Source organism: Mauremys reevesii, linkage group 16 (assembly GCF_016161935.1).
Source record: "Mauremys reevesii isolate NIE-2019 linkage group 16, ASM1616193v1, whole genome shotgun sequence".
Taxonomy (NCBI): domain Eukaryota; kingdom Metazoa; phylum Chordata; order Testudines; family Geoemydidae; genus Mauremys; species Mauremys reevesii.
The window spans coordinates 31,182,544-31,203,263 of NC_052638.1; positions in this window are offsets into that span (position 1 = coordinate 31,182,544).

The window sequence follows — 20,720 nt, forward strand, 5'->3', positions numbered from 1 at the left end:
GAGGTTGACTGTCCAAGCCAGGAAATTATCTAGGTCATTTAGAGAAATTCTGAAGACCGATCTTTCCTACCAAAGAAGCTTGTTTGAATTTTTCTACTCACATTACTGTAAAAAAGGAATGTTCCTCCTTAGATGTGAGGTAGAGTAAGTGCAGTTCCACTGCCCTAAAGGAGGTTTGTGTTCAAAAATGGAAGTGTCTTTTTTTCCCTTAAAAGGAGCCCTGCTATCTTGGCAGGAATGTTATTGCCACGAGGAAAGTCTGTCTAGTTAAAAATAAACCCCTGTTCTCATCTTCTCAACAAGAGCTTCTGAAGTAGGATAGTGTCATCTCAAAACAGGTCTCACAATTTCTCAGTGAAGAGCTTAACAGAGTTTGTCTATATTTTGCCATCTAAAAATAGACGTATACTATGCAATTAGAACTCATTTCCCTTTTTTACCCTGGGCAGCCAGTCTAATTCCTGAGCTACAAAAGTTAGGTATTCCTCCATTCTTCCCTAAACCACCAGCCTCTTGAAGGGTTTCTGCTCCTCCACCACTGAAGTTATTAGGAGTTTGCCAGTGATTTCTATGGAAGTAGAACTGGACCCTAGATGCTCAGTTGTCACCTCTCCCAGTGTGAACTCTACAGAATAACCCATTAAGTTTCGTAACTGTTTGCTGCAGGAATATGACAAAGCATTAAACTTGAATGAGAACTACATCTTGTATTTTCTTTTTGATGGCTTCAAATGTATTTTAAACTCTTTTTATTCCACACTCTTAATAGAGAAGTTTTGATGTCTACATTTTTTCCAATTATTGCTTGCAATGCATTGGAGACTTGCATTAGCTGATCTGTATGAAAAAGTACATACACAAGTACAGTGGGTAAAACTTAAATAGATTAAAAGTAAATAAAAGCATAAATAGAAATTGAAAGCACACATCTCCCAACAAGAGAATCTGTCTAACCAAAGAAGAGGTAGAGAGATTAGGTGGGTGAGGTAATATCTTTTATTGGACCAGTTTCTGTTGGTGAGAAAGAGACAAGCTTTCAAGCTTACCCAGAGCTCTTCAAGCTTGAAAGCTCTCACACCAACAGAAGCTGTTCTAGTAAAATAGAGTACCTCATCCGTCTTCCTAATATCCTAAGACCAACATAGCTACAACAACCCTGCATAGAAAAATGCTATACAATTTTTCATGTTATAAGGTAATACAAAATCTATCTGCACTACAAATGTTTGTATAGCATCATTTTTATTTTTAATGAAAGAAATGTTTGCATCTGATTGCATATCAAAACTGGGGTCAGTATTTCACCCTGCATGTCTATTACAAAGTGATATTCTCACTTTCCAATGTTTCAAGACTTGGGAATTAGATATTGCTCTGGAATATGTATTCTGGAAGAGTTCCTGTGGTGTCCAATAGCACTCTAAAGTTTTGTTAGTCTAATATCAAATTCTGTATATACTGCCCCTCCAACTAGGGGTTCTAGAACAATCTATATAGTGGGGGCACTGAGAGCCATTGAACCAAACTGTAAGCCCTGTATGTAATGGAAACCACTTCAAGCCAGGGGGTGTGGCAGCACCCCCAGCACCCCAAGTTCCAGCACTTATGCCTCCAACATGACTTTGTTTCCTAGTTTGAGCACTTACTTTTGTTTTACTGGTCACCACTGATTTTGTGATAGACATGGTTGAGTCTTAGAATGTTTTTGCCTTTTCTTTTAAAGCAATAGGCTGGTGCTGATACTGAAACTTACAAGTCTCAAGTTGGACTATTACTATCTGGAGGTAAAGACAAGTTAATGGAGATTCTTCTTTGGTTCATCTGGTAAGAGGTGTTTTGTTTTTTTTTCAATCTGTTGCTTATTTGAGTCCCAGCAGTGCTAGATTCCTTGCATCTGAAAAGTTAACTGGGGATGGGAAGGGGGGAATTACTAACATAGAAAAACCAGGAGGCTTAGAAGAAATTAAGATATAACTAAGTGTTCACAGACCAATTACCACTTTTTTAGAGCTGGTCATATTTACCCTTTTGATTTTGAGTTTTATATTCGTTTGATGAGCCACTGGTGCTTTGTAAAGGTATGAAAGAAGTCCATGCTCACACATTAGAACAAATTATTTCAAATCCATTTTTCCATAACATTGTGAGGATTTTAACAATGGTCAGAGTGCTTTAAATTATTCATTCAATAATTAATCATAAAACCCATGCAGGAAGTATTACAAAAACTATCACAGCTTGGTATATTCCAAATTTTACTTGTTAGATGTGTATTAATTTTCAGAACTGGCAACCCAAAAGCACTAAGTGATGGAAACCTGTGGGAGATGCATGCACATGAATAAATAATTGTATGTGGAATGAATAATTGTCACAGCCCTGTGCTCTGAAGAATCCCTTGGTCTGAGTAGGCTCCAGCACCATTTCTTTCCTTAGTATCTCAGGCATACTTCCTGAGCACAGGCTTTCTATTTGTTACCCCATCATAACAATAGGATCTCATGGCCTAGCTGCCCTATATCCCCAGGACTGACACTGGCCCCTCACATGCCCCAGTGGCTTAAGTGCATCTTTTTGCACAGAACTCCAACCTTGCGGGCATTGTAGGTTTACAGTTCTCCCATTTAGGGGAACAAGATAGTGAACATAGACAGATGAATGGGTTGTGTAAGGGTTCCAAAAAACAATCACTCTTTACTTTAGCTAGCATAAGATCTATACTAAACAGTAACACCTCTATCTGCATCTCCTGGCTTCAGTTTTCTCACAACTCTTGAGTGTGCTCCTGTGAGGAGTCCAGAATTCACCCTCCTGCACATGGTTTCTCCTCTGAATTATGGTGTGTCTCTCTCCTGTCCAGCCTATTTCCTTGGCCAGTCTCTAGTTAAACGGATCTTATCTGCTGTGAAAGCAAGTTCCTCTCTTCTTCTCTCCTACTTAAGCTTCCTATGTGTCTCCACATGAGTCCCTCTGAGTCTTCCCTGCCAGCCCCAAGTCCTAGATTCTGTGGCTTTTAAAACTCAGCATTAACTAATCTTCTATTTGTTCTGCTTCTGGGGAAATCCCACTGCTGTAAAATCCATCCCAGCTGAAAAACTTGATCAGACTTGTTTCTCTAGGCTTCAGCCATCCCATTGTCCTAATGAGTGGAAGTCATTCAAGGTTTAATGGCCTTTCATAGTCTCTGGTCTGGGGGGATTCATGAGAGCATATGACTCCCCTTACACTTAGGTGTTCAGTGATACAGCAATTTCATAATATGAATGAGAATTCCTAAGTTGTATATTAGACAGATTCCCAAAATTCATAGCATCATAAAAATGTAGGGTTGGAAGAGATAATTAAGTCCAGCCACTTGTCCCGAGGCAGGACCAAATGAACCTAGACAAACCCTGGCTGGTGTTTGTCCAACCTGTTCTTAAATACCTCTAATGATGGTAATGCCACAACCTCCCTTTTGAATTCTATTCCAGACTTTAACTACAGTTAGAAAGTATTTCCTAATATCTAACCTAAATCTCCATTGCTGCAGATCAAGCCCATCACGTCTTGTCCTATCTTCAGGCAACATGATGATGTCATCATCCTCTTTATAACATCTCTTCGTGTATTTGAAGACTGTTATCAAGTCCTCCCTCACTGTCTTTTCTCAAGATTAAACATGCCCAGTTCTTTTAACTTTTCCCCATAGGTCAGGTTTTTAAAATCTTTTATTATTTTTTGTTGCTCTCCTCAGGACTATTTCCAATTTATCCACATCTTTCCTGAAGTGTGGTACCCAGAACTGGACACAGTGCGCCATCAGTGCTGAGTAGAGTAGGACAATCACCGCCTGTATCAGTTTACATATGACACTCCTGTTAGTACACCCTAGAATATTAGCCTTTTTTTGCAACTGCATCACATTGTTCATTCATATTCAATTTGTGCTCCTCTATAGCCCTGCTCCCACCCCAATCACTTTCAGCAGTATTACCACATGGCCAGTTATTCCCCAGTTTGTGGTAGTGCATCTGATTTCTCCTTCCTAAGTCCTTTGCACTTGACTTTATTGAATTTCATCTTGTTGATTTCAGACCAATTCTCTATTTTGTCAAAGTCATTTTGAATTCTAATCCTGTCCTCCAAAGTGTCAGAATAATGTTTCTGAAGAAATGTGTCATGTGTCTCAGTGATTTGTGTTATCATTCTTTTAAACATGCAGATTTGTGGTTTGCATAGACTGAGTTACAATTCCATCTCAGGACTTTTCATAGGGAGGAAGAGCTACACACCATTCCTTAGACATGGATGGTACAAATGGCTTAATCTTGCCCTTTTCATTTTAATAAATATCAAAGTTAATATGTTCATATACATCCATATTTTCAATCCATTAATTTTCAAAGATGCTGATTACTTACATCTCCCACTGCAGTCAGTGGTAGCAATGGGTGCCCACAATTTCTGAAATCATACTATTATGGGCAGAGAGATGGTGTTGATCTTAATACAGTATAAGTAATCATACATACAATGCTGTGGCCCAGATTCTCAGGGAGTGTAGATTGGAAACGCTCCTTTGGCTTCAGTGAAGTAGTCCAATTACACCAGCTGAGGATCTAGTCCCACATTTAAAATCACTTCACATTAAACATTCACCATTTTAGGTGAGTCCAAAAATCTGAAATTTCAAAAAATAGGAGCCATTACTGACAAGAAATCAGAAAGATCAAATTAAACTGACAGAAGAACAAGATCTAAAAAAAGATAAAGATTTAAATACCTGATCTCCCAGCTGTTCTCTGAAAGAATACTCCTTTCCTCTCCACCGCAGAGGGAAAAATAGCAGCAGAGGATAATTTGTTACCCTGACCTGCCTGGAACAATACCTGAAATATTGCAGGTCAAATATTCAAGGTTCCAGAAATTACTAGAAAATTGATTGTCTGGAACCAAACCATGTATTGTCTCATCAGTATTCAACAGCACTGCCCTATCATAAAGAAGATTAAAAATAAAACTAAGCCACAAGAAAGAGAAGAGAGCAGAGATGGACTTTGAGAAGAAAATAGGCTTCTTAACCGTCCCTGCTATGGATTCTCTCTATGGCTATTGTATACCTTTCTGAGTCAAGAAGCTTCTATATTCTACATTCTATAAATGGACCAGCAGCAGTAAATGTACAGCTGTGCACATGTGGCATACAGAATCAGCGTGTATTTGAAAACTAGCTAGCAGCCACACTTTTTAAAAATGTATTATTTATTTTATATGTAAGTGACTGCTAGCTAGCATTTGTGTGTGTGAAAGGATGGACAGTTTTTACACAAAAAGGGAGAGAGTTGTAAATATCCTCTGGCACTAGCTATAATAACCCTTCTCCTCCATTACAGGCTCAATGATTCAGACTCGCAGCTCATCTATTTTCCCCCTCCCTATTCCCAGTATCTCACGGATTTTGCTTCTGTATTTTTCTTCATTAACGGGATGTAGACTGTTTGGTTGGAATTGAATAATTCTGGCAAGTGTAGCAACATCTGCTGCATTTTTTAAATTCCTTACATGAGCTGTACAACAGCCTTTATTTTTGCCTTTTGTAGTTAGCAGTTTATTAAATCAAGGAGAAAGAAAAGTGTATAGACAAGCCAGGAACAACAGGCAAAGAGGGCCACAAAGTAGACGTTCAAAAGGCAGCCAGTGGCACTGGAATAAACTACCTTGCAGGGGATCCAAATTCATATCCCAGGCTCACGCTCTTGATTCTTGGACACTCGTTAGTGACCACTATGTAGATATGTGTTCAGAGCCTAAGGGAAAATTGAAATATATTCCTCTGCCTTACGCACGATTGGCTTTCACAAGTTCTCTAGGAGCCCAATACAGCTTTCCTCAGTCAGAAGGATAGATCAGCTTATTCTGGGGTCTTTAAGAGGGAGATAAAAAGAGGGATGTCTGAAACACTAAAAAAATTAAGTGAATAGGGAAAAAAGCTTTTTTAATTACTTTTATTTTTAATTTCCTTTTTCCCCAAGATCTGGTCTCCTGCTGACCAATGGCAGACCAGAAGCTCAGAGGGCATTAACCTCTCTTACCTGCATGATCAGGTGGAGCTGGGTGGGGAAAAATAGCCCGGTGATGTGGCCTCTTGTGGCCCCTTTTTATTGAGCAGTCCTGCTTCAATTAGTTATTGTGCAAATGCGTTAATATTCTAGGTATTAAATAGCACTTCCCTGTTGATAGTATTTGAGTACCCCTGTGTTCAGAGGCACCCAGATATTTCTGAACTACATTCTCATCTGTATTTTGACATATGTTGGCTTAGTTGCATGTGTCTTCATGGTTACCATATTAGTATTACCAGCACTGCATGTCCGTGATTCCAGAGCACTGCTCTCCCTCATTCCTGGGGAATTTGCTCTTTGGGGGAGTAAGAAAAAGAGGTAGGGTTAGACATTTCCACGGCCTTCCCTCTGGAGCACTGATCTGTAAAGAAGGCAAGAGGCCATACGGAACCTTTATGCTCCTTTGAATTGAAGACAGAATTGCAGAGGGGAATCCTACTATAATGAATTCAGAAACAACATCCCAAAAGGATGATGTTCTGCTTTCTGGGATATATGCCTGCCCAGATAGCTAGAGATCATAGATCTGTCAGCAGCACATACTAGCCAGGACTCGATGCCAAACAACAACAGCAAACCTGTTGCACAACCCAAGTTCTGCACCCAAAGAATACTGCCCTGGTTTAGTAAGAGTCCCAGAACCAAAGCCTTATCTAACAGTATCACTACCCACACCTTGCAGCACACCTTGAGACAGGACCTGACTCCAAGAGACCTGCAACATTGTGGAGGTGCCTGTGGCTTCTTGACAGTAGTAGTTAAGAGCTTAAGTAGTAAAGTGCTTAAGAATCTCTCTTATAAACTTATAAATTATTTTGAAGGTGTGAGGATTTCTTACCACAAAAAAAGGGGAGGGGAGAGATGGAAAGGAGGAAATGAACTTGAAACACTTTAATTACAGATTATTCTCTTGCATTTTAGCATAAATACCTTAGCAGCTATTGCAAGAGACTTATTTCTCCTATTTAAATGCATGCTATGTGTGAGTGATGCTATTTGTAAAAGCAATAAATCCAGCCATAGCAATAAAATGTAATTACAGTATTCTTCTGTGACAGAATTGATTCTGGCTAGGTACATTAAACTCATTTGTAACAATGGGCACAGAAGTCATGCAGCTAAAATGTTTACATGAAAACATTTGCAAATTCAGGCAAATTTCTCCTCCATCATAAGGGATTAACTGTTTCAAGGTTATTATGAAATGTTGAGGAGTCACTGCATGGCAGGCCAAACTGATGGGAAAATAAATTTTCTCTTGGAGGGTGGGGGGCAGGGCAAAAAAGGGACAGAACTTTTTTTTTAAATGTCCATTCATCAGTCGGTGTTAATCTCCTATCAAACTGGAGGGAAAAAGCCCTCTACCATTTATTTTTCCGTGATCCAGTGTATAATGGCCATCACCATAAGGGCATTCCATATTAACCTTGTTCTAAAACCTAAAGTCATGTTGCAGCCTGATCCTGAGAAGTGGTATGCACTCTGTACTTCAGAATTCAAAAGGCAGTCAGCACTTTCTCACAATCTGGTCATAACTGGGCCAGCTTTTCAAATGCTCAGCTCCCAGTTAGGCACCTAACCAAAAAACAGATTTGAAAAATAAATGTTTTGGTCTGCTATATTCTTTTTCAAATGCTGTCCCTTAATTTCAAATCATTTATATGTCTATACTTGCTATACTCAAGTCTTGTCTACTTGACAAGAATATGTGTTATTTTCACTGCAAATGCTTCCATTTGGTTAGAAATTCTTTTTATTTTCTTTAATTATTTTCCTTTGGAAAATAACAGTTTAACATGAAGGGACAAAAATACCTTTGGAGAAACTCAAAACTGTTTGATAAAATCCAAAACTTAAAAACATAAAAATTCTTAGGAACTATTATAAGAATGTTTACTTTCCTCGCAAGGCTTTACACAGGTAGAGATCACAATGACTTGGGCTCTTAACTGCAGCTGAGAATATGCAGTTTCCATCAATTTGTCCTTCAACACAGTAGTCAGGTGTCATCTTGACACAGTCTAATTGTTTCAGACAAAATAGAAATACTCAAGTGCCATCACTATAAATCCATCCTCAAGCATTTAAAAGTTTCCCCATCACTCTTTTTCAGTTAGTCTACTAGGTTCTTTTACGACACTCATCATCATGGTGTCTAAGCATCTTCTGAAATCATGAGGTGTACACAAAGATGTAATAATCACTTTATAAACCCTCCAGCCATCAGGTAATAGACTTTATTTCTATTATATTTCATTTCATTCATTCGATCTGCTGGCAGCCCTACTAATACAGCCCAATATACCATTGCCTTCTTGGCAACAAGGGCACACTGTTGACTCATATCCAGCTTCTCATCCACTGTAATCCCCAGGTCCTTTTCTGCAGAACTGCTGCTTAGACAGTCGGTTCCCAGCCTGCAGTGGTGCATGGGATTCTTCCATCCTAAGTGCAGGACTCTGCACTTGTCCTTGTTGAACCTCATCAGATTTCTTTTGGCCCAATACTCCAATTTGTCTAGGTCACTCTGGACCCTATCCCTACCCTCCAGCGTATCTACCTCTCCCCTCAGCTTAGTGTCATCCACAACTTGCTGAGGGTGCAATCCATCCCATCGTCCAGATCATTAATGAAGATGTTGAATGAAACCGGCCCCAGGACCGACCCCTTGGGCACTCCACTTGATACCGGCTTTCAACTAGACATCGAGCTGTTGATCACTGCCCATTGAGCCCGATGATCTAGCCAGCTTTCTATCCACCTTATAGTCCATTCATCCAATCCATACTTCTTTAACTTGCTTGCAAGAATACTGTGGGAGACTGTATCAAAAGCTTTGCTAAAGTCAAGGTATATCATGTCCACTGTTTTTCCCCACATTCATAAAGCAAGTTATCGCATCATAGAAGGCAATTAGGTTTGTCAGGCATGACTTGCCCCTATTGAATCCATGTTGACTGTTCCTGATCACCTTCCTCTCATCCAAGTGCTTCAAAATGGATTCCTTGAGGACCTGCTCAATGATTTTTCTGGCCTCTGAAGTGAGGCTGAATCTGTACTTTCCCGATTCTCCTTCTTCCCTTTTTAAAAGATGGGCACTATATTTGCCTTTTTCCAATTGTCTGGGACCTCCCCCGATCACCACAAGTTTTCAGAGATAATAGTCAATGGCTCTGCAATCACATCAGCCAACTCCCTCAGCACCATCGGATGTGTTGCATCTGGCCCCATGGACTTGTGCATGTCCAGCTTTTCTAAATAGTCCTTAACCTGTTCTTTCATTACTGAGGACTGCTCACCTCCTCCCCATACTGTGCTGCCCAGTGCAGCAGTCTGGGAGCTGACCTTGTCTGTGAAGACCGAGGCAAAAAAAGCATTGAGTACTTCAGCTTTTTCCATATCATCTGTCACTAGGTTAACTCCCCCATTCATTAAGGGTCCCACACTTTTCCTGACCTTCTTCTTGTTGCTAACGTAAGTGTAGAAATCCTTCTTGCTACCCTTCACATCCTTGCCAGCTGCAAATTCAATTGTGCTTTGGTCTTCCTGATTTCACCCCTGCACACTAGAACAATATTTTTGTACTCCTCGCAGGACATCTGTCCAAGGTTCCACTGCTTGTAAGATTCCTTTTTGTGTTTAAGCTCACTGAAGATTTCTCTGTTAAGCCAAGCCGGTTGCCTGCCATATTGCTATTCTTCCTGCACATCAGGATGGTTTGTTCCTGCTCCCTCAATAAGGCTTCTTTAAAATACAGCCAGCTCTCCTGGACTCCTTTCCTCCTCATATTGGCCTCCATATTGGCCTCTCATATGCTCTTTGTAATTAAAAACAACAGCAAAAAAACCATGAAAATCCAGCATACCGCTATGCTGGAAATGCTTTCCACCTGAAAATTTATAATTGTGGAAAGTGATAACCCCACATGCAATTAGCAGTTACAAAAGATACAGGAAACTGAACCAGAGTGTAAAGGTCATTTTAAATTGGTGTTCTGGAGTAGCTGGACACTTTAGGCACTGCACGTTCTGCTGTAGTTTAAATAATTGAGAGTGGTATTTGAACTGTTTTTTGAACCAGACAAATAAACCTGCCACTCTCTGAACGGAAACTAGTGACTAATATAAATAATGCACAGGTTACAGGTTGGTCAGATAGTCATTTTTTGCTTATCTGATACTGCTTTCCAGCCTTCCATACAATAGCTCAGATAGTCCCAAGTTGGCCCTCCTGCTGTAGGCATTATTCCTCGACTGTGACCATCATGTTCAGATGAGAATCTCCTCAGGTGTATTTAGCTTTCTATAAAATTCATTCCTTCCCCCAATATGGAAAAGAGGATAGGACTAAATTGTCTATTTCTCAGTTTAATTTATTTGTAAATGAGATCAAACATCTCATTTGTCCTTTCACTGGACACTTTGTGTTAAAATTTGCCACAGGGATAGGCATATCCACCTATCTATTTTAACTTCAACATGTGAGGAGCTTCTCTGCCTATCCCAGGGCTCACAGCATAATTGCTGCCTAAGAGCTAAGGCAAAGTTATGCTGATTAGCTTCAATGCTACACTCAGCATTGCCTGTGAATCAATGAAGGAAGCTGTGTGTGTGTATCAGACCGTTAACTCATCACAGTGACACAGATGGATTGGCAAACTAACATCAGCAGGGGCAGCAGAGCGGTAGGTATTAAGAACATTAGATGTGTGAAACTTTGCCCTTTTTATAGCTTTCTGCTGTCAGGGGAAGTCAGGAAGCTAAACAGGACTCAGCAAGAACCTGGTAGAGGGTATGGTATTGGATCAGTAATGCAAGGACCCTTAAGGAAGGAAATAAAGAGGCCCTTGAGGGAGGAAATGAGAAATGTTCCAGACTGAATCACATCTGGAATCCTGGGATGGTGCAGCACAGAGAATGCATTGGATAGATTTGTGCAGGGACTTTATAGGGAACGGCATAGGGCCAGATATCTGCTTTGGTTTCCCACAATCAATAAATAACACTAATGCTAATAATAATATTATTTTAAATTTATTAAATTAAATTAATTTATTAAATTAATAAAATTTATGCAGGGATAGGAGGGAGAGAGCCAGGGCTTAAACCACTGACTACATTTTGCGGCTATGTTTAGCATTTAGATATGTTGGTAATGAGCACAGAATATATGACTAGCTAGTGCTAGGTAGACCAGTAGATTGATATGCAAGTAATATGTGCATTTTGAAAACTTGTAGACTTGCTTTTGTATTTCCCCTTCTAATATGATTTCAAAATATAGTTCTAAGAACTTCCATTGCCTTACAGGAAAAAATAAGTATGATGTGATTAAAATAAATTATATAATTGAGATAAGAAAATCCCTAATATTTCTAGATTAATTAAGGTAATCAAAATACAAAGGCATGAGCTGAAGACTAGTAATTATTGAGAGAATTGTGACTATTCTGATGGAAAATTATGACTTGTGTCAGCTATAATGTATTTCAGGATGACAGATTTGATTTATATCTCAGTTTGGCTATGTGAAGTATTTACTTTTCTAGTTATGCATGGAATTATTATCCCACTCACTGTCAATTAGACAAAGAACATTAACAGATATAGACACGTGACACAAAAAATCAAATGTCAGTGATGAACAAACAGAAATGACTGAGCAGAAAAAAAACAGTGCTAGCACATATAGAGTAGAATTAAAAATATTTATGTGGCTACAATGGTTAACTATAACTGAAAGACCTTCATGGGGCCTTTTGATATATATTTGAGTGAGTTGGCAGTTTTTACAAAGTCAGAGCAAGCATTAGGGCCCAACAGAGATGTGTTGCAAAGAGATCAATTTAGCTAACCTCTTTTAGGAGTGTGTATCAGTTCTCACACTGGAGCCATGTCATTACTTCCTAGTCCAGGACAAGATTTCTCCTACTATGTTCTGTGATATCATACCACATGCTGTGGTAGTCATTCTGGGAGTTGGAGAACTATAGGTCTCCATCTGTATCCAGCAACCTAAATAAATATTACTCCGCATTTGTTAGTACTCTCTCATCTGTATCCCGCTAGATCATAGTAGGTGCCTCCATACCTGCAACCTACTGGTATCACTGTTTTGTTTCAGATACCACAATGGTACTGATACGCCCTAGAAATAGGAAGTCCATGATAATGAACACAACCTATTATAGGTTGAGTATAAAGGAAAATGAATAACATGAAGCATTAAGCTGAAGTAATAACTGCAAGGTTCATCTTCCTTTGAGAGTTTAGACTCTATTGCTGTGTTGAAGTGCAAACAGTATCAGACAGGACAACAAGGAACATGGGAGTACATTAGAGGTAATTTATAATCTAGAAGTGACCAGCCCTATTTCTGGGTTTAATAAGACCAACTATACAGTGTTAACTCTCTAACTGCCTTTTTTTCTGTCAAGATTATTGGAGCCCATTCATTGTGGTCAGCAAATATGAAGTGAGAATTTAAATGATTATACACATTGTTCATTCCTTAGTTTGCAGCTCTCACTTGCTAATTGACAATAGGTAGTTCTGGAGTAGGTGTGGCGGGAGATCTGCATCTTGGGAAATTTTAAACACACAAACTTTGAATTTTACTACTTATAGCTTGACTGTAAAATTTCACATGTAAAGGAATAGTTTAAAGAAAAATTGTGTGTTGAGCTGACTTTTTTCCCTTGTAGTTTTCTAAAGTGGTTTTAAACCCAAAGTCACAGGTTTACCCACGGTTGGTGTCACAGGGTGAGCTGATTCCATAAGGGGGTTGGAACTCAGCCTCATCTATGCCAAAAATAGCCTGACTCCCCAGGTGAAGAGAATGTGTGGGAGTCACATGGTGTGTGCTTGGGGGGGGAGGTATGTGGTTAAACCAGGTTTGCTGGGGGATAAAAGAGCAGCCCGTGGTCAGTTAGAGGATGGAAGACTATTTTCCAGAGCATCAAGGCAAAGAGATCTGCAAAGAACAGAAGGAGCCTGTTGATAAGTTAGTTAAGGGGCGTGTGGGTAAGAAGGCTCATCTAGGAGGGTTGCAAAAGATGGTGAGCCATACGGGGTAGTCCTGATGAAGGTCTGGAAAGACTTTGAGTATTATTTCATGTTAATAAACCACAGCCAGAAGGGAAACAGTATTGTGGAAACACCAGAGGAAGTGAGTTGTTTTAATGTGAGATTGGAGGCAAATTGAGGCAATGGAAGAACTTGATGTCAGACCTAGTAAGCAATGCTACATTTAGTCTCATCGGAGGATACAGCTGCTCATTATTATTATTATTATTATTGGCTGAGTTCCAGAAACATTCAGCTGTGTGCAAAAAGAGGAGACAGGATATACCCTTGAGAAGACTGCACTCTAAGCAAAGACTGACCATAGACAATGCATTTGGTGCTTAAAACTACCACATGGCTAATACTTCTTTGTGAAATGCACTGAAGCTGACTTCCTATGTGAAAGTGTGTACTAGAGAGGGGTCTGAAGGAGGCCAGCATGGAAGCTAAGTACAGTGGATCAGGAAGGAAGTTCTAGGTATAGAAAGCAACATAAGGATTGCTACATGAACACAAGGAAGAAGGGACCTTTTGAGGATGTACTCAGGACAAATGCAGAGCCTGGTGAAGCACAAGGGTGAAGCAATTTACTAATGGAACAGTTTCACAGCAGGTTAGTAGTATTGTAAAAGCAGCAGAGGTTTATTGAAGCCAGGCTTCTGGGCAGCACATGCCTTTCCTAGATATTAATCTTCCCACATATCCTCCAGAAGAAAAGAGCTTTGATGTGAAGGAGCAGACTAACCGATGCTAGTCACATTGCTCAATGTACTAGTGGAAGGTGCTCAGACACTACACTGATGAGGGAGGTATAGATCTCCATAGAGGAGAACACATTCTCAGCGAGACAGAATATCTCCATATTCTGCAATGAAACTCCGGGTCAGGAAAGCTTGCTTTCTCTTCCTAATTAACACACTTTCATTAGTCTTATATTTTCCCCTGTGGTTTATTCATTTAGGGCTAGACTGTGGCTAGCTTTTACATGGGGTGTGAGGAAAGAAGGTGGGAGAGCCCCCATACATCCTATGACCTTTCTTGCAAGGACCAGATATGTTTGTAGTCCATGTGCTTTGTACACCTCTAGGAACACAGGGAACAAGTGGTGTGTAGAGAGTACAATACCCTCCCCCACTGCTCTTTGTCGCAGAGCAGGGCTAGTGTAGTGAAGGGAATAAGCATCTCTCCATTAATTGGTGTAGCATCTGGCATACTCCCCTGCACACCATACACAGAATTCTGCCTTGAATTCCTGTGGGGTGATTCAGCTCTACATTGCTCCCAACATGGGGCTGAGTTAAATGGCATGTCTGAGCCCTTAGTGGTTTTTTTTCATTTTTGTTTTTTTAATCATTTCTATCCATAATGACTATTTACAATCTAGCCCAGGTATTTAAATGCCTAAAGATGCAGCTAGATGCCCAGTAGTATTTTCAAAAGCACTTAGGCATCTGTCTTCATCTTTAAGCTTCTAAATATCTCTAAAAATCTGTCCTTATGTCTTACAATGCAAGCACTAAAACATACACTTTATCTTTACCAAACAGTACCTAGAACTTTCATTAGCCATTTGTTAGCTAGCACAGGGGGTCAGATTTTTACACCTTTTCAATGTAATATGAAATAAGGAGAACCAGTTTCAGGACATTCATGTTAGTAATGGGTGAATCGTTAAAATCCACTAGAGTTTGATTCAAAAGTTAAGACATTTACATTATATCCATCTGAATCTCAAATGTGGGAAGCTGAGTTGGAGCATCCTTACAAGGTGAGTGGCACTGTCACCTCTGGTCTCATCTGGTAATCAAAGGTGAGATCTGAATATTCCAGAATCTCTAAAGGGATTTGATTAAGATCCCTCTCTTTTCATTCTCTGGTTTCTTTCTCACTAGTTGTAACATTTTTTCTCACTTACATTGTCTTACAAACACAAAAGAGCAACCTTTGCCAGTCAATCCACTGAACGTCTTCTTCATGGCATCACCTCCTCATTTCAAGTTTTAAAAAGCATCCTCTCCTCTCCTCTCTTCTGGGCTGGGCAATATTGTTTTAAAAGAGGCCAGATACTACCTCAAACTAGTCTAGAGTGGGCTGGAAAGACCCACTGAAGAGATGTTTCACATGTTTCAGATGAATATTATCAGTGGAGAATAAAAGTAATCAGGACACCTCTTCAAATGGAAAAGGAAATCACCCTTGTCAAATTCAAGATGTTATTTAGCAGTATTGTGATTAAAAAGAGTGGCCCAGATCCCGAGTCCTACTCAGGTGCACAAAAATCATTAAAGACAATAGATCCAAACCTCTATGGATTCCTCCTGCCTCAGAGACCCCATGATACTCCCGTCCTCCAGATTCCTGAATAGGGGGCATCGTTTGAGTCCATGGGTAACTGGGCATACATTAAAACAGCCCTGAGGCTGCTCTACATTATGCCAGGAGACAGTCAACAGCAGAATTGAATGTGTGTAAAGCAGCTCAGCCAAACTGAAAGATCTAGGCCAGTATAATTTCATTTGTGACCATGATTAAGGGTATTACACCATTTTTAAGTACTCTGGACTGTGAATAATAACACTTTGCTATAAGAAAAAGTACACTTGTGGTAAAAATATATAGAATGGCATCTCACTAGCTAGCTAGAACATCAGACATGCCACATACAAGTTTAAAAAAAATGAATTAAACTCTCGGTCTTCTTCCATTATTTTAAGCAGAAGCGAATCTTTCTGTTTGTGGTCAGTTTCTTAATGGGCACGGATGTGAAGTCATTTATCTTACTGAAAATCCCTTCAGCCATATCTAAATTACTTTCTTACCAATGGCTGAAGAGTCTCAATTTAATCATAATGTTTAAGTGAGATACATAGCAAACTGTTTTAACGCAATTTGGACATTCTTACATACTCATGGCAATCACCTCACTGGGCTATCTATCAAAGAAAGTGTTTGCCGTCCTGCTCCATTCAATACCAGAGGAGAATATAAAACTGTGCATCAGCTCAACTCAAAGCTGTGACAAACAGTGGACTTTAAAATTTGCATTTCTTTTAAATTGCAAATGTTTTCAATTAGTTGATTTCCTATTGTCCAGGGAGATTTTCGTCACCTTTTGGTGGACAGATTTTCAAATATTTTAGATGTGCAATTACTGCAACAAGTGATTGTATGTGGGCATCTGAGTGTCCAGTTGCCCAGCTGGTACACATGTGACATAACTGTGCTCACAAATTAAGTGTGCAGTTGTGTGGCTAAAGATTTTAAAAATCTGATGATCCAAGTCTGGTGGCTCATTGCTAGGATGATAAATCCTGTCTCTGGTTAAATCAGTCTCATTCCATTGTTTCCGTACAATAACAACACAGAAAATCTTAAACCAGATTCACTGGGATGGTCTGGCTACTTTGCACTGCTCTGATAATGCAAAACAGCCATAAAACCTTGACCAACTAAGATGGCTTATGGCTGCTTTGTATCACAGCAGCGATACAGAACAACTGGAGCATTGAATCTAGCCTCTTACGCTCAGAAGTTTTCATATTTCTTGCAACTCATAATACTGATAGATTTTTCATTTGAATTGTAAACTAAGGGCCTGATTCTTCACTCAGAGCTGCTTAAATCAGGACTAACCCCTTTTATAATCATAGCCAGTGTAACTGTTCAATAAGAAAAAAAATCAAGTCCTAAATAGTGTAACCAGAATAACAGATTAACTACTTAATATAAAATCAAAGAGTTTTATAAGTTTTTGGTAAATGAGAATTGTTGGGGTGGCTTCTGAGACCTTATTTACTCAGAAGCCTCCAAGACCTTATTATGTCTAATGTTTATAGCCTTTTAAAAAAAAAGTTACACTTTGTAAAAGAATTGAGACACCCAAAGAGTTAACTAACAAAAAATGAGGGTTGCCAGTAGAGGTTGGCTACTGCCCAAAGAGTGTCTGTGTCAACTTCGCAACCTTGAATGAAAGACTTGGGTGGAGTTTTAGTGATTTTTTTTAAACCAATTCATTTTATACATACATTGAACATTTTTCAAAAATAGGCACTGGATTTTTTTTTTTAAATTCTGCAGTCCCTTGCTATGTTGTAAACAGTTTATCACATTTAGCACATTTGGAAGCAGTCAAGCCATATAGAAATCTCTATTTCCTTTTTAGTTATTTTGACTAAATCATCCATAGTCCAATCATTCAGATCAGATTGTCATTCCACCTGCAGCAAACAGCACAATTGATCATTTCCAGACACCTTCATCTGGATGGGCCCATGTCCTTGAATGGCTGTAAAGGCTTGCGGGGGTGGGGGAGCATATAGCACACCACCTACCCGTCCCCCCCGCCCCCCGGCATAGATTTCACATGGTGTGATTGCACTGAGTTATACCACCATAACTGAGTTTCATTATTAAACAAAGCATTCTCTTCTTTAACATCTTCTTTAGCACTTTCACTCTTTGACATTTCTCTAGCCCCAACTGTTTGATTCCCTCCTAACTCTTCACTGTTTATTTGTGCAAAAGTTCCTTTCAACTCCTCACTCTCTATTCTTAAATTACTTATCTTCCAAAGTGACACATTTCTTAGCCAAGTTTTTTTTTGGCAGTTCTAAGCTTATCTTCTATGTTTTTTGCACTTATTTCTTAATTTAGTACACTTTGGCTGCAAAGTAATACTCATTAAATAGACTCCTTGAAGGACAGCTGCTTTTTATTTTGGATTTATGCAAATAGGTAACAGAACATTGTTTTGTCCCTGATCTTCCAGATATTTTTTCCATTTAGTTTGTTTCCTCTTTTACAACTTTCATTTGCTCTTTATGCTTTCCACATTCATGCCTCAAGGTGGCACATTTTGTTTGTAAAGTTTTAGCCACCAGACATAATCCTTGTGTGCTTTGATATGGACTTTTTGTCTTCAGTAAAAAAAAAAAATAGACACTATTTTTTCCATGACTGCCAATGGGTCCTATTTTTTTTAAAAAAAAAAACCTCAGTGGTATTCAATAGACCTCTGCTGGGCTCTGCCAACCATTCTTTATTTTTTTCTCTAATACCATTCTCTGGAGTTCCTTTTTTACCCAATCCCACTCTCCCCCTTACTACTTTTCTGGGGACTCCACAGCATCCACCCTTAGATTTAACCTACTTCTCCAGTGTGTATTATCTTTTTAAAACCCTTACGTCCTTCCAGGGCCATTTCCCTTACCGCTAGGTAGTGACTCTCACACTAAAGGGTGTATATATTACCTGTTCCAGATGAGTGGATTTGATTCCTGGCACTAGTATTTTGGGCTGGCTTCTGAGATCTCACTCATTCAGTGGCCTCCTCAGTTCTCAAGAACTCAGCTCAACTTCAGACTCATCATTCAGGTTTCTTTATTGGAATACAATTAAACTACACTTGAGCTGTTCAGGGCATACCATACATCCAGAGTTACACAGCAGACCTCTTCCCTTACAAATATTTACAACACGTTACATTGCATTTACCGTACACTGCATTACACGTTCTAGGAGCAGCATGGTCACTTTGTAGGAACCAGTCCCTCTACAGCATGCTTTGTCCACACACTATCCATGAAAGTCTTGCTCTTTATCTTATCTTATGTTCCAGGCTTATTTTATCCATTGTTATCTTGCCATTGTAAATAGTTCCCTGGGAATAACCCCTTATTTTAGCTAGTACAGACACTGTTTCCAGCCTGCTGATCCATTTACCTCCCTAATCCTGTCTCCCAAAAAATATGAGGCCTCACCCATGTCCAAGTACTCGTGTTAAGCCAGGCCTACAAGAATTAGTGACTGGCAAAAGATTTGGCAAACCAAGATTATTAATCCACAGATTACCTGAATTATTCAAGCCTCTTCAGTCTTCAAAATTGAACAGGAAATATCAGACAAGCAGATTTTGCCAACTATGTGTGTAGTAATGAGGGAAAAAAATTCCCAAAGAAATGTCCCTTACAAAATATCCCCAGTAATAAAAACAATTTGTGCACTTTGTGAAATAGTCCTGTCAATCAAATAGAAAGGTTATGAAAATTCCCCTGAAATAGCATTACTGTAGCTTTTGATGATTCTCCAGAATGCAACCAATGGACATTTCTCCTGTTTATGTGGAAAAGTTTCTTCCTATTAGAAAAAGCCATTGAGGAGACTAGATAGTCCTCCACAGACACTTGCTCACACCACAAAAGCATCAGCACTAGTCTCTGTTTAAGAGAGGATTGGAACAGGAAGAGCAAAGACAATTTGGGCTAGAAATGGGATATGAACAGTGTCAAAGTTGCATGCTAAGTTTGCACAGCAATTCACCTGCCATAAAGCTTCATCTAGTATATGTTACCAGTGCCTGACTTTTCATGAGTGCTTGGAGTTTTTCCATTTAATTCATTGGGTTTTGGATTAGACGTTAAATGGAATAAGCAGTTAGATATTATGGTGATATATGCTTCATCAATGCTGGTGGATAGCTCACATGAATAAGATGAACGGAAGAGATAGATTTGTCCTGTTCAGATTTCCCATACGCTTCAGTGATTAATTAAAATAAAACTTTTTGATCCCATCATCTGGGGTCAGGTTGTCATGCAATCAGCTACCATCTTCATCTGTCCCAGGTGGCACTGATGTCCACCTGTTTACTATCTTCTTTGATGCAATCCATTCATTGCTTCCTTGGCTTTCCTTGGGGTCTCTTTCCTATCACCCTCTCCTGCCATGCTATCTTCACAAGGTCCTCTTCAATCATCCTCTGTGTGTGTCTGAACCAGTGAAGTTGCACTTCCTGGATTTTGTCAGCCACATTGTGGACTTTGATGTCCATCCTAAAGCTTTCATTTCAAAATCTGTCCCTTTGGGTAACTCTTTTTATTGCATGAAGACAACTCATCTCAAACACCTGAAGGCACTTAATGTGCCTTTTCTTTACTGCTCATGCTTCTGCACCCTACAGCATTGTATGCTGCTCTGCTGTTCTACACAATTTGGCTGTCAGTCTCAGTGGTGTATGCTTGTTATATACAACATATAAAATGTTATTCCTCACTTTTTCATCACTCCAAAGTCTCATGTTCAAGCTCATTGTCTTCCATAACCCAGCATCCTAGATACTTGAATAGCTCAGTCTGGTTTAGTCGTACTCCATTAATCTTTATATTCTGTTTCCCTGAATATAAAGGCACCTTTACTGACCCACATGACCTCAATCTTAGTCATGTTCATTTTCATCCCATGTCTGCTTAGCTGTTCATACCACTAGATTACTATTTCCTCCAAGTCTTGTTTTGAGATGTCCTTATTGCTGTGTCATCTGCATATAGCAGCTTCTGACATTTTCCCATAGCGATCTTCCTGCTGATGCAGTCCATCAATATGATCGAGATGGACTGAGGGGGCTTGTTGTTCCAAAACATGTTTGGATCAGTTTTTCTGCTGCTCTACATAGTGTATTCACCATAGTTTTTAAATCCTCAGACAGTCCATATTTCCTCAGCACTGGTGAAAGTATCCTTCTGTCTCGTGCATCATATGCCTTTTCATATCTATG